Source organism: Sus scrofa, chromosome 13 (assembly GCF_054392235.1).
Source record: "Sus scrofa isolate SSC_HxYL_T2T_F1_AM1 chromosome 13, Sscrofa_HxYL_maternal_Yorkshire_Landrace_v2.0, whole genome shotgun sequence".
Taxonomy (NCBI): Eukaryota; Metazoa; Chordata; class Mammalia; order Artiodactyla; family Suidae; genus Sus; species Sus scrofa.
The window spans coordinates 85,628,172-85,647,193 of NC_139395.1; the positions used below are offsets into that span (position 1 = coordinate 85,628,172).

Genomic DNA, 19,022 nt, shown 5'->3' on the forward strand with positions numbered 1-19,022 from the left:
GCAGGCAGCACCCCAGCACCCTCTCAGCATCCAGGCCATACCACCTGATCTCCCATAGGCCTGAGGGACAGTCCAAGCGTGTCCCCACCTTGGCAAGCATTGCCACCGGGCCCGTGTAACAGATGAAGATCTTGAAGGGCTTGGGGGTCATGATCATGGGCACTCAAACTCAGCCAGGAGAGGCAAAGTCTGGACCATGGGCTGCTGCACTGCCCGCAGGCCCCTGCGTGGGGTCATAGCACAGTGCCCTCCACAGCCGTCTCCAGTCAGGGAGGCCTCCTCCCTCAAGCCTCCCTGACGTGGGCGTGGGCAGCCCCCCTCAGCAGATCAGAGAGTGGACAGCTTCACATGGAGGAGCAGGCCTAGTCCAACTCGTCACTTCACACCCGGAAATCTGCCAAGTGTCCCCACACCCCTGCTCCCTCCCTGGCCTGGCTGCCAGCCAACAGAAGCCTCCCTGGAGATCCTGGCTCAAATCCCAAGTCCCCATCCTGCAGCCCACAAGCTGTGTGATGCGGGGCCCCTGGCTCCCTCTCTGGGCCTCTGTTCTGAGAAGCATGCATGAGGCCCATGGGGGAATGGAAAGACAGGGTGTGTGTGCAGGAGCCCCACACCCACTGAATCTGTGGAGGGAAGAAGATGGAAGGGATCAGTGTGGGGAGGGAAGAGCAGCAGCTGGAATTCTAACCCACCACGGGTGGGTGCTTCCCACACTACAATCCTGATAGAAAACTATTTGGTAGAACTGGCTAAAGCTGACACATGAACTTGGATGACCCAGAAATTCTATTCCAGAGGAAGAAAGCAGGACCGCCTGCGGATGGACTAGGCGACCCCCAGCAGCATTGCCCGTATTGACCCAAACTAGGAGCCACCCAAACGCCAGCCAGCAGAGGGGGCAGATATGATTCGTCCACACAGCTAGAGATGGCATCACGGCAGAAACAAACCATTCACAGCCACACACAGCAACGTGGACAGAGAGGTCAGGCGCCAAAGACCGAGCCCAGAAGAGCCTGTTTTTACAAACCTCTGAAACGGGCAAAACTTACCCATGCTATTAAAAGTTGGCAGATGGTGCCCCAGGATGGTTGTGACTGGAAGGGGGCACCAAGGGGACTTTCCAGGGCTGCTGCTTTCTGCTTCTTGATCCAGGGGCCAGTTTCATGAGTTGTTTGGTTCATGAAAATTCAGCAGGCACACACTTATGCTGGAGGCATAAGAAGGTACCCTGACAGGACTGTGGTGACCTGGGATATGCCCCCAGGTCTGTGTATGTGTGTTTTTATTAGGTCTCCAAGGAACAGCAGAGAGAGGCTCTGCCTTCACCCCGTGCAAAGGGGGGAGATCACCACAGCCTCTGTGGTCAGCCCTGACCGTGGCCCCTGGGTGCAGGAGTGCACCTGGCCCCATGTGTGTGGGGCCAACCAAGTGCTATGGAGTTAACCTCAGCCACTGAGGGACAGGACGACTGCCCAGCACCCTGGGCCCCTGCCGGGCAGCTCTGAGGAGCGCTCTTCCCCATCCCCACAGCTGGCTCTGGCCCCAGGGCCCCTGTGGTGACTCACTCGTGAACACACCCTCTATTGGAGACTTTCCTCCCTCCTTTGCCTTGCACCCTTTCTGGGATCACTGCTCATACCCAAATCCTTGCTCCAGGTCATCTTTTATGTCCTTAGATGACAGAACGGCAGAAGAGACGGAGGAATTACCCCTCTCTGGGAATCAGGAGGAGGGAAGGCAGCCTCAGTCCTAATCTGGCCACATTGTGTGGCCTGGGGTGAGTCATCACCTCATCCGAGCCGGTCAGTAGCCCAGGGTGTTGAAAGAGACTTCTGCTTTTGCAGGAACTAGTGGCAAGGACCAAAGCTAAGGATAAAGAAGCCCCCAAAGCCCACATCCTAAAGAGTGCCAGAGGTCAGCCAGACCCCCAGGAACCCCTCACACCCCCCAACCCCCAGCTGAATCTGCAGACCACCAGGAGGGATGAGGGGTGGGGGCAAACTTAACAGTCATCAGGGCTGTGCACTGCTCTTTACAGGGCCTGGGACACTCTCCCCACCCCCCACAGCCAAACCTCCAGGAGACTGGGGGGTCTGCAAGGACACAGGCCCCTCACTCTCACTTAGATGCCGTCTGCAGCTGTGGTGGATGGCCTGCGTGCTGGCCCAGGTATGCGGGGGAGAGGAGGACAGGGGAGAGAGTGGCCGCAGGGACTGTCTGCTGGTGTTCACAGATGGTCACCACAATAGGGGGCCAGGGGTCGTGGTCTGTCCTGCCAGTTCCCGGCCCTAGAGAGTCACCTGGCGATGGAGGGACCCATCAGCAGGGGTCCTGCCAGGGACAGGAACTGAGCAGATGGGAAAGGGTTCATCTGTGCCCAAGCGCCCCAGGTCAGGGCTCTCTGTTGGGGTGGGGGTGGGGGTGTCTCTCCCTAATAGCACTTTTAGAAAAATCACATGTGCTCATGAATGTGGCAGTGGGGACGGAGGCCACACTGAGGACTCCGATAGCCGCTCAGTGCAGCCCAGGAGGCTACAGAGACCTGCAGAGAGAGCACAGCAGTCAGATGTGGCCTCTTCCTGGCAACGTCCTGCCCCCGCACGCTGGAAGCAGGGAAGGGTGGGACACACACGCTCCCCACCGTGTCCCAGGCCACTGGCCACATCCAACCCAGGAGGGGACAAGGGGGAGAGATTCACAGTGGGCTGACCCCGACTCTTCCTAGCGGAGCCCTCTGGGATCTGCCAGAGGTGGTGATCAGGGACAGCAGGCCAGCAGAGCCTGGGACAGCACAGACAGAAGGAAAAGAACCTTCCGTTTTGTGCCCCCAGCCAGTGCAGGTGCTCAGTAATCCGGTGGCCTTGAATTAGAGGCTGGGCCTCATGAAGGAAGGACGGGGCTTCCTGGGGGCACAGGGGTATATGTGGCCCAGCTGAGAAGGCCTCCATCCACCACATCAGGCCCCTTGGTGACTTTGCCAGCAGCCACCGACCTCACACATCAAGACCCCCTCCCGAACCCTCCCAGGCTACAGAGATGGGCTCAGGCCCACCCAGACCCAGGAAACTGCACCCCCAGTGATGGTCTGGCCCTAGGTCTTGGGGTCCCATCCAACTTAGATGGCGGGGCGGGGGATGGGGGGGGGGGTGCTGAGAAACAAGATTTTCCCAAAGTCCCCAAGTCGGAGGAGGGACAAGCACAGGCCAGTCTCATCCAGGGACATGGACACAAAAACCCCGACCAAAGGTGAACAAACCAAGTCTGGCCATCTCTACAGAGAGGAGGCCTCATGGGCATGCCCAGCCAGCCTGGACAGCAGGTGGGCTGGGTCACCACAGCAGCAAAGGAGATGGGAAAAGCCACTCCATCGTCTTCAGGGGCACAGAAAAGTGTGTGCTTGGTAAAGTCAGCAGCTTCACACAGCCTGGGGTAGAGAGGAGCTCTGGTCACCTGATAAAGCGTGCAAGTGCATTGGTGCCATGCTGTGAAAGGAAGAGCTGGACCAGCCCATGTGTGTCCAGGCTCACCTCCACCCCGATCGCTTTTCCAGACAGCGGGCCTCCCTCAGCACCTCCCATGCCGGGCCATGGCTGTGCCGACATCACACGACAGCTCGGGGTCCCTGCCAGGCGGACCATCCCTGAACACTCAGTGGGCCCTGCAGTGCCCTCATCTTGGTGCAGAGGTAGCCGCCTGGGGGGTGCGGGAACAGGCAGGACTGGCCCTGGCGCCACCACGCCAGCCTCCCCAGTCTGCCTTTCCCCTCCCCACGGGAACGTCATAGCCACTGTCTTTAAATTGTAGTCATTTACACATAACACATAATTGTGGTAAAATACACATAACATAGAATTTACCATCTTAACTACTGTTAAGTGTCCAGTTCAGTGGCATTAAGGACATTCGCATTGTTGTGCAACTGACACCACGGTCCTTCTCCAGAACTTTCTCATCTTCCAAACTGAAACTGTCTCCATTAGACATTAACTCCCCAGCGCCTCCCCCAACCCCGGCCCCACCACCTACTTTCTGTCTCTATGGATTGGACTCCTCTAGGGACTTCATGTAAGTGGAATCATACCTGTGTGTCCTTTTGTAACTGGCTTCTTTCACTGAGCACCATGTCCTCAAGGTTCATCCATGTTGCAGCCTAAGTCAGAATTTCTTCCTTTTTAAGCCCAAATGATATTCCACTGTATGTACAAACTGCATTTTGTTCTTCCATTCATCCACACAAATGGATACAGTCTGGGCCGTCCAAGCCAATTCACCTTTGGCTATTGTGAAGAACACTGGTGTGGATACTGTTCAGATATCTGTTTAAGACTTGATTTTTAATCACCGAATAGAAATATTTTATGTTTGAACAAAAATGTGTACCTACCAAGTGAATGTATTTCTCTCGGAGTTTGTATTTTTCTTCCCACGTTTTCTGTTTCAAACCCAAATAAAAACTCCATGTGGCTCTGCAGAAAGAACAGAAGTTACTCAAGTTTTCTTTAGAATCGCTGTGCAATCACTGATTATCTTGAATCCACCACCTAAACACCAGCAGGCGGCACCTTGGGCAATAGAGATACCAAATGCTGCTTAAACTGACTGCATGCTCTGAGCTGTCCCCAACTTGCTCTCCAAACACGCTTATAGTGGAATTCACATGCGCCAGGACAGTTGTATCGTGGGGAATTCAGTTAGATTCTATGAACGAGATAATACTTTTTTTTTTTTTTTTTTTTTTTTTTACTTTTTAGGGCCACACCCGCGGCATGTGGAGGTTCCCAGGCTAGGGGTCCAATCGGAGCTGTAGCCGCCAGCCTACACCACAGCCACAGCAACGCCGGATCCAAGCCACGTCTGCGAACTACGCCACAGCTCACGGCAACACTGGATCCTTAACCCACTGAGCGAGGCCAGGGATCAAACCCACGTCTTCATGAATGCTGGTCACGTTTGTTAACCACAAAGCCACAAGGGGAACTACGATAATGCTTATTAAAAGATACATTGGGGGAGCACCCTTGTAGCTCAACCGGTTATGAACATGACTAGTATCCATTGAGGATGAGTGTTTGATCCCTGGCCTCACTCAGTGGGTAAATGATCTGGTGTTGCCCTTGAGCCACGGGGTAGGTCGCAGATGTGGTTCGGATCTGGCATTGCTATGGCTGTGGTGTAGGCCTGCAGCTGTAGCTCCAATTTGACCCATAGCCTGGGAACTTCCATATGCTTCAAGTGTGGCCATAATAAATAAATAAATAAATAAAATTTTAAAAAGCTATGTCATCAAAGATATGCTGTCAAAATACACTCATCCTGGAGTTCCCGTCATGGCACAGTGGAAACAAATCTGATTAGGAACCATGAGGTTGCTGGTTCGATCCATGGCTTTGCTCAGTGGGTTAAGGATCTGGTGTTGCAGTGAGCTGTGGTGTAGTTCACAGACGCAGCTCGGATCCAGTGTTGCTGTGGCTGTGGTGTAGGCTGGCGGCTACAGCTTTGATTCGACTCCTAGCCTGGGAACCTCCATATGCCATGGGTGTGGCCCCAAAAAGCCAAAAAAAAAAAAAAATACACTCATCTGAAGCCCACATCTATATTATTAAAACTTAACAGCATGCACAGCAAACTTTTTTTAAAAATACATTCTTTTTTTATATTATTTTCCACCATGGTATACTCTAGGAGATTGGATATACAGCGGAGGTTCAGCACAGGGATATATTTTATGTTCGATCTTTTTTAGGATTTCTGGAGCATGGTGATGATAAATATGAAACTGGCTTTATTATTGAGTCAAATCATGTCCAGGCGAGGCGTCCCATGCTGGCGGTCCTGGGGGGTGCTCTTCCCACCCTTGGACCACACAGGCCCTGTGGCTGGAGCCTTTGTCTTGTTTGCCAGGCCCACTGGGTGGGCATCAATCTACCACGTCCTTGTCCTGACTATGACCCACTAGGGGTGACCACCAGGACTTTGCTCTGAGCAGCGGCAGGGGTGGCCCACAGGGAAGTCTGTAAGGATGGAGACACTTACGGCTCCACCCTGTCACCCCAGAAAGATGTTAGGCTCTCTCTCATTTTCCCAGCCCAGACAGCCGTGAGCCCACCGCTGCAGAGACATGAGCCGAGCCCCTAGGCCAGCAGGGAGGCCATGCCCGGCAGGCAACCGGGATCAACCCCTGCCTGCGCTGCCAGACTGATGACCCTAATCCCCTGTGCAGACAGGGCCAGCCAGAAACATACCCTTGCACAAAAGGCCTTTGTTCTGCTGCCCTTACAAGCAGCCCCCCATCTCGGCCTTCCCTGAAACCAGGGAGGGAGGAGGCTTCCTGACCAGCATGTACCAGCGCCAGACCCTGAGACGGTTGGCCCTTGTACTGCAGCTGGGAAAGTGCTAGAAAATGCTGGAAAGGTCAAATGTGGGCTTTGGTGTCACACCCAAGGCTGTCTGCTCTTGACGGCCATGCACCAGTTGCACAAATCTGGGTTTGTTCCTGAACCTCTTGGAGCCCCACTTCTTGGATAAAGAGATGTTCCAACTTTCGGAACAGATCCGGGGTAATAGGAAGACTGCATGTCCCCTGCTCCTGGCTGGCTCTCCAATGCCCCACCTTTTCTGGACCCTGGGCCCTGGTGCTTGCTGTTGGAGCCCCATGGTCACTGTGTCCCTGATCACGTGGAACAAGCATCCATCTCCCTTGCTCTCTGAATTCTTTCCCAATTCAGGTGTATTGCCCAGCAGGCCTCAAGTAGTTTTCTTTCAGGATCCCTTACTAGGGTTGCCAAATTTAGTACATAAATAAAAATACAGAATGTACAGTTCAGTTTGAATTGCAGATAACTGACAAGTAATTTTTTTAGTGTATGTCTCAAATATTGCATAGGCATACTTGCCTTTTATCTGGCAACCCTACCTATACTTCACCATCTTAAACATTACTGAGAACCTCAGAGACCTTTCTGAGTTCCCACTGTGGCACAAGAGGATAGGCGGTATCTCTGTAGTGCCAGGATGCAGGTTCCATCCCTGGCCTGGTACAGTGGGGTAAAGGATCCAGCATTGCCACAGATGCGGCGCAGGTCACAACTGCAGCTGGGATCTGACTCCTGGCCCAGGAACTCCATATGCTTCAGGGCAGGTCAAAAAAAAAAGAGAGAGCTTTAGTTTATGGGATTATAAATATTGATATTTACCATATTAGAAACTAACATGGAAAAACTGTCAAAAAGATTTGTTTATTTTGAAAAATAATAATATCTTTATTTAAAAAAAGAGCTCCATTTTTCAAAACAAAAAAAAAAGAGATGAAAAGTGGCATTGTTTTGCACTTTTGCAAATCTCTTTAATGTGCAGCTTAAGTTAAAATAGCAGGGTTCTCCTGTCTGCTTCTGCCTTCAGTTTACTATGACATGTGATTCTGATTGGACTCCATGAAGAAAATCTGACCTCACACAGATTATGCAGTCAATAAAGGGAGGAGCATTCTAATAGCCTTTTCAGATTATTGTGAATAAGTGTCTTTGCTATCCTGCCAAAACTCAACAAACTGTAACTTTTTTGGCTGTGCCTGCAGCATCAAAAATTCCCAGGCCAAGGACTGAACCCCATGCCACAACAGCAACCCAAGCTGCGACAGTGACAATGCCAGATTCTTAACACGCTGAGCCCCCAGGGAATTCTTAAATGGCAATTTCTTAAATTTCAGTTGCTACATGGAATCTGAAAACATATGAATGAACTTTTCGTACTTGGTTACATGAAAATCCATTGGTCAATCTTGAGATTTGAATTGCTCTTTCATCTATGCAAGATTTTATAATGTGCATTGGTCATTTGAGAAATACGGGTTTACTGTCCTTCCTAATGTTTACACATTTCAATATTAAGCTACTAAACTTCGTGTTTGTTGATAGTACTGCCTATCTCATCAGAAAAGTGGTAAAAGTTTTGGCTCCTGATGCCCATGGAAGTTTTCCAATATTCTAATTTTCTAGCTCCAATTGCCCGATCACTGACAACAACTACTGCCAGTTGCTTCTCTTGAAGTGACAGCTCACTTCTTTGTTTTGGAGAAAATGTCATCCAAATGCCCAAGTCTGAATAACCTGAGTGTCCGTTGTTTCCTTGAAAATGTGGCTAGTTGAGTTGGCAACTCAAAGAGTGAGACGTGCTTTTCTCTGAGACGCCCATCGTACTTGGGGACACTCTCTACGCACTTCTCACGTCATCACCGGAAGAGGAAAAAAGATGTGTACTCCAGGGCAATACAATTAGTCCCGTCCTTGCTTCAGCAAGGACAGAACACAAGGGTGTGGTGGCAAAGAATCCAATGACTGCTGCTACAGCTGTGCTATGGCCCTGATCCCTGCTCCACCTGCCATCTCTTGCATCATCAGTGCAACTGTCAGCAAGAGAAAAGGACAAATAACATCTTAGGTGTACTTGGAGGATAGTTTTGACCTTGTGGATCTTCTAAGAGAGTCCTGTGGATTGCCAGGGTATGCGAGCCACACTTTGAAAACCTCTACTTCAGCATGAACCGCTAGCCCCTCCCCAGGGCCCTTCACACAGTCAGCCTCACTCACACACCTCAGAGGAAGCTGGTGTCTTCTTAAGACGCAGGGCTGACCATTAAGGCTTCTCCTCACTGCCCAGAGAGACCCACAGCCACAACTTTGGGGTATATACGTCCAGACATTTTTCTGTGGGTGTCTGTGTATATTCACACATAACTAGGATTTTTTTTTTTTTTGCTTTTTAGGGCCTCACCTACAGTACATGGAGGTTCCCAGACTAGGGGTGGAATCAGAGCTAGAGCAGCCAGCCACAGCCACAGCCACAGCCACAGCCACACAGGATCCAAGCCACACTGGCAGCCTACACCACAGTTCATGGCAACACCAGATCCCTAAGCCACTGAGTGGGGTTAGGGATGGAACCTACAACCTCATCGTTCCTAGTCGGATTCGTTTCCACTGTGCCATGACAGGAACTCCTAGGGAATAATATTAAATCAACACATCCTGAGCACCAACTCTGTGCCCAGCACCAGGGACCCAGCAGATGACAAGTCAGATTCTCTGCGATCACAGGGCTGATGGCTCAATGGGTGAGACCCCTGCAGACAAGTACACAGTGTGTCCGATAGTGATGGGGGCAGGAGAAAAGCAGGAAGCACTGGCACTTGGTGGAGGGCAAGTATTTAATAGGGAGCCAGGCTTCTCTGAGGAGGTGACATTTAAGCAAAGAACTGAATAAAATGAGGGGTTAGCCACATGCATGTTTAGGGAAAGAACAGCACGTGCAAAGACCCTGAGGTGGGAATGTGCTGGCTTCCGGTATTGGCCAACGGCATTCATTCAACACGCCTGAGATATTTACTCAGCAGACTTCCAGGCACTGTTCTAGACCCTCATGGTGCCAGACATATAGAGAGGAGAGAGAAGGTAAATATGAATAAACAAGGTGACTCCTCTGGAAGTGGTAGGTGAGAAAAACCTATCAGGGAAGAAGGAAAGGACAGATAGGTTTTTAAAACAGTGGCCAGGGAAGACATCCCAGAGGAGGTGACAGAGGAAGAAGAGGGGAGCCTTGCTGACTTCATTCACTTCATTTCACAGATGGGGAGACTGAGCTTCCAGAGGCACAACCTGTTCAGGATGGAGGCAGGAGGGGACCCCAGGGACTCAGAGCCGAGCCCCTTCTTGCTGCCTCAGACCAGCAGGGCCCAGAGCTCAGGGTGGTGTTGCAGGAGGGCTAGGCAGTGCTCAGCAACAGCTCCTGTGCTTCCGATCACTCATTCTGAATGCCCTCGAGCACCTGAGACAAAGTGCTCGTATTACCCCCATTTTATAGGCAAGGAAACCGAGGCTCAGAGATGTCTCATAGTTGGTGCTAGAGGCCCACTGACTGCAAACCAGGAGTTTTCTTCACAATTTGCAACGCAAAAGGCTTTTTAAGGCCCTATACACCTGCGAGGTATAGATACGGAAGTTTCCAGGCTAGGGGTTGAATCAGAGTTGCAGCTGCCGGCCTACATCACAGCCCCAGCAATGCAGGATCCAAGCAGAGTCTGCGACCTACACCGCAGCTCACAGCAACGCCAGATCCTTAACCCACTATGCAGAGCCAGGGATCGAACTCACATCCTCATGGATACTAGTTAGGTTCATTACAACTGAGCCACAATATGAACTCCACAAAAGGCTTTTTTTTTCGGCCTCCTTAGCAGCATGTAGAAGTTTCCAGGCCAGGGATTGAACCCATGCCACAGCAGTAACAATACCGGGTCCTTAACCCCTGAGCCATAACTCCATTTTGTTTTTATTTAGAATTTGCTTTATGAGCAAATAAAGCACATTTTACTACCCCAAATTTCCAGCAGAAGTAGAGAGCATGGTATAACCACTGACCCCAACTGCCCACCACAGGCCCCTAAGTTCCTGACCCCGGAAGAGTCTGCCTTACCCTGAAGACTCCAAAGCCCAGGGTCAGGAAGGGGCGTTGGCACTGGGCCTGCTGGGGTATCTGTCCACCTGGGTGGCTGCCCAGGTGTTTCTGGTCACACTGCCCTCAGCTACCCCATTCAAGATTTTGGCCTGGGCCCAGACTGCGCTGTCTCTAGGCTGATACCTTGCTTTTGGAGCCGTCTGGGTGGGAAGGAATGCTGGGAAGGCAGGGGCCACTCTGAGAGGACTTAGCACTGTCCCCACTTAGGCAGCTGGCCAACCTTCCTGGGCTCAGCCTTCCCGGGCTCAGCCTTCCCTGCCACTGACCTTGGAATCCCCTCCACCCAGTAAGGAGTTCCAGGAACTCATACCCACATCCCTGATGTAACGAGGAGGAAAAAACACCCCATCTTGGCCTGGAGCTGCCCAGTGAGGGAGGGGAGGTGAGGAGGCAGCCTCCGCCTGAGCCCACATGCATCATGGGGGCAGCCAGGCATGGCTTTGGTCACCCAGGTGGGCTCCATGGTCTCACTGCAGTGGCTTCATGCTCACTTACCTCTAGTGAGTTTTTCTGAACAGAGCAGCCCTGGTGCTACGGGACACGGGGTAGGACCCTAGCTCCCTGGGACCAGGGTATCAGAGAGAGTGACGTCACCCCATCCCACCCCAAGACTTGAAGCCGCAGTGAGAGGAAGGGACTTGGTATCAAGATCAATGGGGGTACTATGACCCAGCTCCCCCCGCCCCAGGAGGCAGCCCCCCTGCACCAATTCTTAGGACCAACCAGGGCCACTGTGCCTAGTGGTGTCAGGACGCTGGGGCTCAGGGAGCTGTGTCCCCCTCCCCAAGCCCAAGTATGCCAGCTGGGTGCCCAGGGGCCACCTCCATGTGCCTCAAAGGCACACTGAGGTCTGGGCCTGTGGAGTCTTCTGGGCCTCCCAGGGGTGGAGCTCTGGCAACTGGAGCCTTGGCCCCAGGACTGACACCTGGCCAGCCCAGCTGGACACCCTGTCCTCACACCCAACAGGTGCCCCTCCCCTGCTGCACTCTGCATATCCGGTCACCACATGGAGCTCCCGAGTCAGCTCAGGTCCAGGCATCCTTGGGGAGGTATTTGTTCTCTGACTGCAGGCTTCCCTGGCTCCTGTTTCTAGCCCTCAGTGGGGAGCGCACTGTTCGCTGTACACCCTGGCCATCAGCCCCTGGCGCTGGACTCAGCGGGCAGTGCCCACTCTGCCTCAGGCCCGAGAGAGCTTGGCAAAGCCTGAACCTCCCATTCCTGAGAGAGACCCAAGTTCCCACAGGCAGAGGATTTGTCCTTTAGCTGGCATTGCCTGGGAGAGGTTTCCAGGGACTTGGAAACCAAAGCCAGGGTAAACACAGCCCACACCTGCATCCTCAGGCCCCTAGACAGAGAGGGGAGGGCGGAGGCCAGAGGCACCAAGCCTGACTGCTCATGGGCCTTGTGGCACATGACGGCTGAGTCTCAGATGCTGGGGGCATTGCTTCCCTGCTTTGTAACAGGGGGGTGGGGACTCAGAGAGGAGAAGGGCACTGCCCCAGGTCACACAGCCAGGAAGCGGCATAGGCCAGGCAGGATCTGAACCAGGACCTGGTCTCCTCAATGCTCCCCAAGCTGGCCTCTCCCTGCCTGGAGCCTGGGCCCGCTTGACCAGGGAAGAGGGATTGTGGAGGGGCGAGGGGGCAGCAGTCTCCCTCCCATTAGCAGGTAGGGCTAGAGGTCACAGGCTGTGAGTCTTGCACTAACAATGATCCTGGAGCTCAAGTGCCATGAGGCAGCTCTCTCCCTGCAGCGTCAAGCTCACCATGGGCCTCTGCCTCCATTTCCCTTGCTGCCCCTCTTGGTTCCAGCAGACAGGACCAAAGTCCCACCAGGACCCATCCTCCTCCAGGACCCACCCGGCCCAGGACCAGCTCTCCTGGCCAATGTTGTAAATCTCTCCTCCCCTTCCGGAGGCCCCATCCCATCCTGGGGAACATGGTCCATCCACAGCCCAGACCTGCAATGGGTCAGGGTGGGACGAGAGAGGTGGAGGGGCAGGGAGGCAGGGACAGGGGGGGCCGCACCCCACAGCTGGATGTGTGCACTCACCTGGACGCCTTCTTCCCTAAAAAGGCAATGTCCGTTTCTGCCTCTCAGATGCCAGCAGGACTATAGTCCTGAGTGGCCCCGGGTGCCTACTGGGTGCCCTGCCCACCCCTCACTGCCGTGTCTGTCCTCCGTCTCTGTGCCTTGAGTGCGAAGGGTACGCAGAGACCCACTGCTCCATCCCCTGGTTTGGGGTGGAGGATCACCCAGGGCACGACTTGGTCAGCCAAGGGCTGGCCCAGGCCAAGGAGCCAGGGGAGCGGAGGGCTGGGCGGGGCCCCAGGCGCTGGGACTGATGACAGCTTTCTCTTCCGAACAACAGTGAGGGACAGCAGCCAGCCGGGTGGGGACAGCTTGTTCTCCCCACCGGGCCCCAGGGACTGGACTGACCACACCTCGGCTCTGCTCGACCTACATCTGCTTGGCGGCCACCCTATCCCCACCCCAGTCTCAACTTTTAATTCTGTGCAAAGGGGGCTGGGATGTGGCAACATCCGGGGGCCATAGGTCCACCGTTTCTGAGGCCAGTGGAGCTGAGAGGGACCTGTCCCTTGCCTCTGGGGCAGCTCCCAGGCTGCAAGAAGAAAGAAGGGGGGGAAGGGCAGGGGAGAGGGCTTCCGCCTACCCCGTGTCTATGGGCCCATGGCCTCTTGTACATATCAGTCCACCGGGGCTTGGAGACAATGTGACAGATCCGCTTCACTGCAGCCTCGAGCGTCAGCTTTAAGACTAGAACCCCAGCAGGAATGACTTATAATCAAGGTAACTGTGGCAACACATGTGTGGAGCATTCATGACGCGCCAGGCACGTGCTGAGTTCTGAGTGCTCTGCATGGGCTGACTTACCTATTCCTCACGGCAAGCCTGAGAGGGAGGAGTACAGATACTATCGCCATTTTACAGGCGAAACTGAAGCCACTCACCCAAGGCCAAAGTGAAATGGACCCTGACAGGTGCCGTCCGCCCTGGATGATGAGGGTGAAGCTTGGTTCTTCCCACACCCACTGGGCATCTCACCCTGAGCCCCCAGCTTGGCTGCCAGCAGCTCCTTGAAAGCTCCAGGTGGAAAAACAATTGTGGTGTTGGCGCGGGGCTGCCGGGGGTAGGAGGGGCAGGGCTGCCCCCATTGTCCTACAGAGGCCAAGCAGCTCTGACTGAGAGACCTGGAGGGCCGGGCCAGGGTGGAGGTGGGGCACTTGCTCAGGATTCAGAGGGGACTTGGGGGCCCCTTCCAGGCATGGATGGGTAGGTGATCTCTAGGCTAGGTGAAGGCTACTCCTGGCCTGTCCCCCACCCCCAGCCTGCAGGCTGCAGACCACTCTGACCAGCACCAGCCAGTCTCCTCACCACCAGAACAAAGATGCAGTGTTTATGGAACACCTACTATGTGCCAGCAGGACCTGCTCTGAGGGTAGTGCTGGGGGCAGACCCAGTCCCTGCCCCCCTACTGTCTGACAGGGGAGCAGACGATGGAAGCTGGAAGGGCCTGGCTGTTCCCCAGCACCCTGGGAAACTTCATGTGATGCACAGGGAAACTGAGGCTCCAGGAAGTGAAGTGATCTGCACCTGGGGGCCCAGTCCTCATGACCACGCCCTGCATCCACCATCCTGCTCTATGCCAGCCTCTGTGCATCAAGCACCCGCAACATACACCTGACCCTCCCAACGACCCTGCAGGTGGGTGTCAGCTTTCCCAGTTTTGCCCGGAATGGGGGAGCTTCTGTCTGGAGTCATCTAGCTGGAAAAGGCTGCACCAGGACCCCACCCCAGATCGTGCAATGCCTGAGCCCAGGGCCTCCCCCCAACCTTCCTGGAAATGTCCTAGACATCTAGAAACGCCAGGCAGAAGAGGGTGACAGCCCCAGCCGGCAGGCAGCCCCTCCTGGATTGGGGACAGCTGGGGGCTGGACCTCGGCCGACATCATCCTTTTACAATGATCCATTATTTCTCTAGCTTAAGCCACACATGTGCCCTTGCTAGATAATTTTGGTCTATCCTTTTCAGCAACACCAGTTATACTTAACTGTTGAGAGGAAGTGAACCACACAATGTCTTCTCTGTTTTCCTCAAGAAAAGCTAGCTTGCCAAGCACGCTCAGGCCACAGCATGGTCGAGTAAGGATCCAGGTGCTTATAATGGGGAGAGGAAGGGTTACGCACGTCTACACAAATGGCCCCAAACTGATATTTTGTTGTTGCTGCTTTTAACAGTTGTCCTGTCTCTTATTGTTGGACTGTTCTTTCGAGATGCACCTAGGGTTTGCTCTGGAAATCGGCAAACAAGCCTAATGCATCTTGTCGGTGACTGGATGGTTGGACTGGATGATTCTGCTGAGAGCAGAGCTGCACAACAAAGGGAATTCATCCCACGAGAATAAATGCCACCAAGTACGGCTGGAGCTCTGGATGCTTGGGAGGTCACTCGGGGACCTGACACAGCAAGGCCACCAGCCTGGACAGCCCTTCTATGCCAAGCAGAGTAAGACTCCACTTCCTCAAGACACTTTACTGCCACCTGCTGGGAAACTGTCCTGAGAAATACGCAAATCTCCAGTGATTCCTCAGTGACCAACCACTTCAGAATTGTGTAATGCACAACTTGTACAGCTGTCCATGGCCTCTCTTGACGTCACCAGGATTCTCTCTTTCTCCATTATGTTTTATGTTGTTCTCCCTCCATTTCACTCTTTTGTACCTTTTATCTTTGTGATAAAAATAGAGCTGCTGTGTAACATGTGAGACAAGGGTCCTTCTCCTGCGATCCCAAATAAAAGTCTAGGTAAGGACTCTGGTGCAGTTTGAGTTACACTGCATCACTAAACCATCTCCATGTTCAGGGACAGGGGATGGGTAGGTCAGGATGGGCAAGGTCACACTGTGCATCACGCCATGTAAAACCTCAGTGATGGTTAATTTCTCACTCACTCTGAACATCCATCCCAGTCTGCCTGGGGGCTCTGCTCACCTCAATCTTTCAGGGACCCAGACTAACAGATGCCACGACTCAGAATGTGCTCCTGCCATCACTGCAGCGAAGGAGAGGGCACTCAGAGAATAGCCCACAGGCTCAGAAAGCTTCCACCCGGGAGACACAGTCCATGAAGCAAGTCCATGGACACATCCAAGTTCCGAGGGCACAGGGGTACAGCCTTGCCAGGCTGGACTAGGATGATCTAAACTTGAATCACACACTACCCCTGGGGCAGGGAGACTGGGCCAGGGATGCACAGGGGCCTGAGACTGTGATGGCCTAGGATTGAGGCCAGGAGCTCCTCCAGGAAGGCAGGAAGGTACCAGCGGCTCCAAACAGTTGTCTGGGGCAGTAGCCAAGAGTGAGCCAGCCAGGCATGTGAGAGCAAGTGCACAGAGTGGTCACACCAGCCTATGAACCCTGTGGCAGCAGGAGCCGTGGAGGGACCCATGGGGACTGGAACTCCAGGAAGAAACACACACAGGCTCTAGCCCAGGGAAGAGGGGGAATGGCCAGCCTGGGCCCCAGGGGGCTGCGGAGAGGCGGGTCCTCCATATCTCTCTCACCTCTGGTTCTGGGGGTGGCTGTGTGCAGGCAGAGCTGCCAAGTGAGTCAGGACTGATAACTGACACCTCTCAGACCGGCCGACCCCACTGACAGAGGCTGAGGGCACTTGGATTGGTCAAGGAACTTTCTCAGGTTCCTGGTCTGATTGGGAAAACCTGCACAACCAGGTGCCACTCCAATCCAGGCTAGTGGGCCCTTTCCAAGAGCTCCTGCTGTATGGAGACTGGGGCACATCACAAAGCCAGGCACCCCCTCCAGGGCCTCAGCCCTGCACGGCACCTCAGAATTCCTGGGGAAGGAGCTGTAGCCTTTAAAAAGATGATGGGTCCCGCACGTGATCCGGGACCTCGGGAACCAGATGGGCGTCTGCCGGCCTGTATTTTCGGCACATTCCTGAGCTCCGAAAGGAGAAATAAAAGAGTTCCCTTGTCTGCGATCTTAAGAGACAGCAATATTGTGGTGTAACTAGGACCAGATGGGCTCCAGGAATTTCCAAAGGCCTCTTAGTGTATTAGACAAAATAGCCTCCCAGCCACACACCATAACTCCGTCTGGCCGCCTGGGTATCAGTTTCTGTGACGACTGGCGGGCTGGATGCATTGGCTTGAGGGTCCCAGCAGGGAGTGGTCTCTGGCCAGGTCATGCTCACTCCTGGCCCTACTTGTGACCCTTCCCCAGACTGCCAAGGCCAGGGTACCTGCCAAGGGTGGAGAGTTCCAGAAGCCGTCTAGCTGGATGCCTGACCCTGCTCGCCAGCACCCCTCCTGGGAGAGGCAGTCACATGGGGCGCCCCTTTCCTCCTCTGCTGACACAGTTGTGTGGGAATGAATTCGGCCATTTAACACGCCCACACGTGAACCACACCATGAACTCAGAAGCTTCACTGTCTGCATGTGCTGATCTTGGATGCTCTGGCTCCGAGAACATCCTGCCTCACTCCCACCTGAATGACGTCATCACCTGATATTAACAGCACCTGCCTACACCAGGGCACCTTATGGGGGGATGGGGGCGAGGGCAGTGACTGCTCACTCAAGGCTGCACAGCCTACAGAAAAGCCAGGCTCTAAGCACAGTGCACACAGTCTCCTGGTGATCCGTGCCCCCAAGCAGCAAGGCCCACACCTCTCCAGGTCTCCTTTCTGTACAAGGTTGGGAAGTCAGACAGGAGGGTGTATCCCGCCCCACCCTCTGGACCCTAATTCTGCCCTCGAATGACGCAGAGAGTACAGGCTAGCCCACTTTTGTCACCACACACAGGCCTCTGCAGAGGGAAAGCCAGGGGACGGGGGAGGGGAACGCAGCTGTCCAGGGTCATTGGCAGGCCATTGGCAGAGCAGATTCAAACCAAGGCTGTCCAACCCCAAAGCCCATGTCCTTTCTCCAGATACACCCCCCCCCCCAAGCAAGCTTAGGGCTCCCACTTGCCCTGTCAACCGTGTCTCAACCCTGGCAGCAAGGAAGGGAAATGCATGGGGTGGTGGCAGAGGCCGGGCTCTAGTCCCAGTTGGCCTGCAGGGGGCTCCTTAGCCCTTTCCGGGCAACACTGTCTCCAACGACAATTGATGGCCCTGACGTCAGCACCAAGCTGGGACCCCAGCAGGGCCCCATGAGGGCAACGTCCCCTCCTGTGCCACAACTCGGCTCATCGGGCATCCAGCTGCCATGGTGCAAGGCAGCCTCTGGTCACACCTGCATGAGGAGAGGTGAGCAGGCAGCCCTGGGGCAGGACAGGGAAGCGGCTCACCTCCGCAGGCCTAGCCTGAGCAGACAGCCACCGACCCCGGCCACATGTCCTGCAGCCCGACGTCACACTGAGGGCCGGCAGAGGACTGCCTTCCCCTTGGGGGTCCCGTCTCACCTGGACGCCTGCCTCTCGCAGGATTGTTGGTCAGGGTGTGAGGCAGGGAGCAGAGAAGAGGTCCTCGGGGGCTGCAGCAAGCTATGCCCCCCAATATTCTCTCATTCCAAGCCTCTGACAGAGGGCCTGGTTGTGGGCAAAGGACACTCATCCCAGACTCAGGTGGCCTTGTGTCCATTCCTTGGCTTTTCCATTGTTTGACACTGTGACCTCAGGCAAGTCCCTGTACCTCTCTGGGTCTCGATCTCATCTGTGAAATGGTGATGATGATGGGTAACTTGTATTGAGTGTCTGTTCCATGCTGGACACGGCTGTGAGCGCTCTGCAGATATTAACTCATTTAATTATCATGACAATCACCCCCACTTGAGGCACCCTCACTTCACAGAGGAGTGCACTAGAGTGCAGAGAGGCAGTCACCCATCTGGCAGGGGGAGAAGGGGACTCAAGACCAGGCCAGCGAGAGCCGGAACTCACAGGTTAACCCCTGTCCCCTGCAGCCTGGTTAACAATCATGGGACGTCACTCCCAGGGTGGCACCAAACCTCCCCACGCCAGCCCTGGGCAGAGTGAAGCGTCCCCAGCCAGGGCTGGCTGAACTCAATGAGACCAAGTCCAGGGCAGGGAGGCCTGGAGGAGTTTCTGGCCCTAAACCCCAAGCATTTGGCTAAGGAGGAGAGTAGGCGTCACAAGTCTTCAGATCTGCCCCCAGGAGTTCTGCTAGCTGGGGTGGGGGGGGGGCTGCCAGTGCCCCCATCTTTGTTTATGCCCCAGGCAGCAGGCTGGTACCTTCCTTCCTGCCTCTGCCCCCCAAAGGCCTCAGGTGTGGTCCCCGCAGAGGGCTGAGTTATAGCTGGGCACTAGCACCAGTGCTGCTGAGAGCCTTCCCTGGCCCCTGGCAGAGAACAGAGCTGGGACTTGGGGAGAGGACCCCTTATCCTGGCCCTGGCGGGCCCTCCAGCAAGCGCCATGCTCAAGTCTTGGGGAAGGGGTCACAGCTGCCTTCACGCAGCACATGCTTGGGGCCAGGATCTGACCTGCCATAAGTGTCACCCCCTGACAC

General features: G+C 54.5%; 1 long non-coding RNA gene across 1 annotated transcript; it reads right to left on the reverse strand.

Moving 5' to 3' along the window:
* Positions 1–4,322: 4,322 nt before the first annotated feature.
* LOC146397443 (uncharacterized) lies at positions 4,323–12,811 on the reverse strand. The gene is made up of 2 exons (XR_014823876.1): positions 12,565–12,811; positions 4,323–4,469 (listed from the first exon to the last, which is right to left on the reverse strand). It is a non-coding gene; the product is annotated as an uncharacterized LOC146397443 (long non-coding RNA).
* Positions 12,812–19,022: the final 6,211 nt, after the last annotated feature.